Here is a 4,358-nt window from a genome sequence, read left to right on the forward strand (position 1 = left end):
TAATTTTTTTTACTGTTTTTTAATAATGCTTGTGAAATATACGCATTCTATACCCCAAATAAGAAAAAATTAAAATTTGATAATTGGTCGTTTCAAAACCATTTTGTAAAGCTACCCATAGAAATACATGCGTGATTGAGAGCCGTTTCAGATTAAGATTATCAGATTAAAGATTTATTTCATTTCAGATCAGATTATATTTTAGATTAAGATAATCAGGTTAAAAAAAAATCATTTTTAATGATTTTCTTGTGATCTTGAACCACTGAACTATTAAAATACAGTTCCCACCTACCCCCACCCCCCCCTCCCTCACTGACAAACTTAAAGTTATCCAGAAGTCATGAGATAATAAACTAAAAAAACAAAAGAGTGGGATATTAAAAGTATTTGACCTTATTATCTATGAATAGTTGCAGTCTCTCCAGACATTTTTCAATTTCTTAAGCCACTCTTATTTGGGTAATACGGCGACTATCTCTGTTATCTCCTTTTTTCAAGATTTGGAAATTTTGTCTTGATAAAAAGCCAAAAAATCATTAGGTGCCCAGTACGGTGGATGGTTGATCGTTGCAATGGCTTGTTGATCTGGTATTCTCAGGACCGATGTTTGGACTTCACGTTGATGAAAAGAAATATGGGAACATTATCGATGAATTGCTGCATGGCCTTGATGTTCTGTGGCATTGTGGCTGTAATTAGTGCTCCAGGACGATTTTGGCTTTCGAGGTCTTTGATGTCGTGTTTACAGGATGACACAAGAAAAACAGTCATCAAGCTTTTTTGTAATATAAATCTTATTCTGCTGAAAATTAGAAAATCAAGAACTGAAGTTAGCAATATAATCTAGTAGTAATATTATGTACGTTTCTTTTCAAAGTAGCCCCTCTTAAGCTTCTTTGACACCAAAAACTAGCCGTTAAGAAAAATTTTGAACAATTCTACGATGCTCCTCAGTCGATATTTTGTCCCATTCTCGCTTCAAAGAACGCTTTAACTCCGTCAAACATTTGTGGTGTTTAGTGCTAGCACTTGCTTCCTAAATTGACAACACACTGTAGTCCATCGGATTTAAATCTGGCGAATAAGGCGGCCACTCTACAGATACTACAATATTGGACATTAAATTTGCAACCAACATCGAACAATGCTAAAAAGTGTTCCTAATTTTACATGTCTTAACAAAACGAACTATACTACCACAGCAAACAGTTCAGGAGTCTGGAGTCATAGCATGCCATGACATGAGCAATCAGCTGACAGGTGACAGCACACAGGCAGAATTTCGTTGACAAGTGCCATTTTGCAGCAGACAAAACAAAGTGCAACTTTTTTGGTTTGTTTCATTTTCTTAAGTCTGGTCCGTGTCAACGTCACGGAAGTTTTTTAATAATTAAAGGAAGTATCTAGAAGTTTCCAGAAACATGCAGAAGCTTCCAGAAGTTTCCAGAAGAAGCATCTGGAAGCATCCAGTAGCATCCAGAAATATCATCCAGAAATATCATCCAGAAATATCTATAAAAATGGCTCCCGACAGTCTTGGATTGGGACTAGGAAAGAAAATTATTGGCGATTACGTAAGTGGAATGTCACAAAAAAGTATTTGTAATAAATATCGCGTGAAAAAATGGACCGTATCAAGACTATGTTCCAAATATCGTTCTACGGGGAAGTTGGCAGCAGATAACAAAGGTGGAAGACCGCGTTCCACCACTTCTAGAGAGGATTCTATGATTGTCAGTTCCGTCAAGAAGGATCCCTGGATATCATCAGTCGAGATACAAAAGCAATTAGAGCTGCCTGTATCGGACCGAACAATCAGACGACGTGCTGTTGAAGCCGGATTGTTTTCTCGACGCCCTGCAAAGAAACCGCTGATTTCACTAAAAAACCAGAAGAAAAGACTCCTGTTTGCTACATCTCATATTGACTGAAATGTGCAGAAATGGCGAACTGTCCTGTTCAGTGATGAATCGAAGTTCAACATCATTGGGAGCGATGGCATTTGCCGTGTACGTTGACCGGCCGGAAAACGCCTAGATTTACGTTACTGCCATAAGACCGTGAAGCATGGTGGAGGCAATGTAATGGTCTGGGGGTGTTTTTCTGCTAACGGTCTAGGTCCAATACATCGAAACGATGGAATAATGGACCGTTTCATGTATAAAAATATCCTGAAAGATGTTATGTTACCTCATGCTGAATGGAATATGCCAATAAAATGGGTTTTTTAGCAAGACAACGATCCGAAACACACTGCAAAAGCAGTCAAGCAGTGGTTTCCAGACAACCACCTATCGGTGATGGATTGGCCGCCTCAATCTTCGGATCTCAACCCTATCGAGAAGCTGTGGGAGATCGTCAACCGAAGAATTAATCGTGAAGGTGTTCGTAATAAGGATCAACTGTTTGAACAAATCCAAAAGGCCTGGGCAGCGATTCCACAAAGTTTCATTGATCACCTGATCGAATCTATGCCTCGAAGATGCAAGACTGTGATCGACAACAAAGGATTCGCCACGAAATATTGATAGCGAAATACAGCTTGGTCAACATTTTGTCGAGTTGCACTTGTTTTGTCCAGAAGGAAATCAACTTTTTTTAATACTTTTGATTAATTGATTAATTTTCGTGTACAAATAATGAACTTTGTGATGAATAAAACTTAAAGAACTTTGTCTCTAAACAGTTACATAGTTATTTCTCTAAATTGAAAAAATGCAGCACTTTTATAAAAAGAAACTAAATTAGCATTATTTGGTTGCAAATGTTTTGTCCAATCCTGTATAAAATCAGAGCCTTGCACCATTCTTGACCATTAAACTATTATTGTCAGATGCCCCGCTGTTGCGAGGGAAAGCAGTGAGGACACTTAAAGCGAAAATGAAAATAATTAAATCTAAGATTAAAAAACAGTAATTTAGAAAGTAACTTTTTCTGCCGTACTTATATAAGTTTAAACTATTTTAAAAAATAAAAACCATTCCTAACTGTTCGCCAACTGATTTAAATGTGTGCATTATTTTCAGGCACTTAAATGAGTAGAAAGTGGAGTGAGATTGAGTGAGGAAGAAAGTGGAGTGAGCGAGAGAAAAGGCAATTTCTCAATCCTAAAACTGTACGAACTCAATTATACGTGTTCTTGTATAGTTGAATCGTTGCACTCGGGACTTAATGAAGGATTTCAACCTATCTTTTGGTTATGAAGGATTTCAACCTATCTTTTGGTTATGAAGGATTTCAACCTATCTTTTGGTTATGAAGGATTTCAACCTATCTTTTGGTTATGAAGGATTTCAACCTATCTTTTGGTTATGAAGGATTTCAACCTTTCTGAAATAGACATTTGTGGGACCTGTGATAGCGAAAAATCTGATGCAATGTAAAAATGTATAAAACTGCATTTGAAACGTAAAAAGAAGCTAGAAAAAACAACCTGAAAACGATGAAACTTGTTTTATCACATTTGATTTAGAAAAGACGCCCCTCTCCCAGAAGTATTAACTAAACATGACTTTCTATTTAAGAAAATTGTTGCTCCATAAATTGGGAGTATATTGTGTGACAGAAGAATTAAATTGAGTATATTTCTACATTTGTAGTGAAAACAAAGGAGACAGAGGGAGCGAGGAAATTGCCAGTTGTTTAAAGACCTTCGTCAACACCTTACAAGTTCAAACCAAATAGTCTTACTTTAATTAAGTCAGGACAAAATTAAAATTTTTCATTATATTTTGACAGTATTTGATTCTAGCGTAAAAATTCAAAATAATTGATCATGAACTTTGAGGTTGGTCATTCGTTTATGGTTCCGACAGTGATTTAGTAGAAAATTTGTAGAAAAATTTAGTTGTTCGATTCAATGACGTTGCCTAATACAAGATTTATATCAAACATAAATAATATGATTGATAAGTTTCTTTAATATTAAGAAATTAGGCCAGCATCTGAATCTTGTACAAAAAATAATAAGATGAACATAATAAGGTGAACTTTAAGAAAGGAACTCTCTGGATTAGAGTTGAAGAATTCAGGATATAGAAATATAGGCCTCTGAAAGAAGTGAACCTGAAGAAAAAGCGATAAGAAAAAAGATCCTAACCAATGTAAATATCAAAAAATTAATTATAATGCTTTGATGGAAACATTTACAAACGAGTTTTAAGCAACTCGATTTCAGAAGATTTTGAAAAATTCGATTTTAGTATCGGATGCTCTACTTACTACCTCTTTTTTTGCCTAATCTACTTTTAAAAAGATTTTTAAGACAAACATTATAAAATCATTTGAAAGCAAAGTTTAGTGACTGGGAAAGGGAGGGGGGGGGGGGAGGAAGGAGGGAAACAGTTAAAAGAAGC

This window comes from Hydra viridissima, unplaced genomic scaffold, assembly GCF_058129835.1.
Source record: "Hydra viridissima isolate aposymbiotic clone 2 unplaced genomic scaffold, HvirCarnegie_v1 scaffold_11, whole genome shotgun sequence".
In the NCBI taxonomy this organism is placed as follows: domain Eukaryota; kingdom Metazoa; phylum Cnidaria; class Hydrozoa; order Anthoathecata; family Hydridae; genus Hydra; species Hydra viridissima.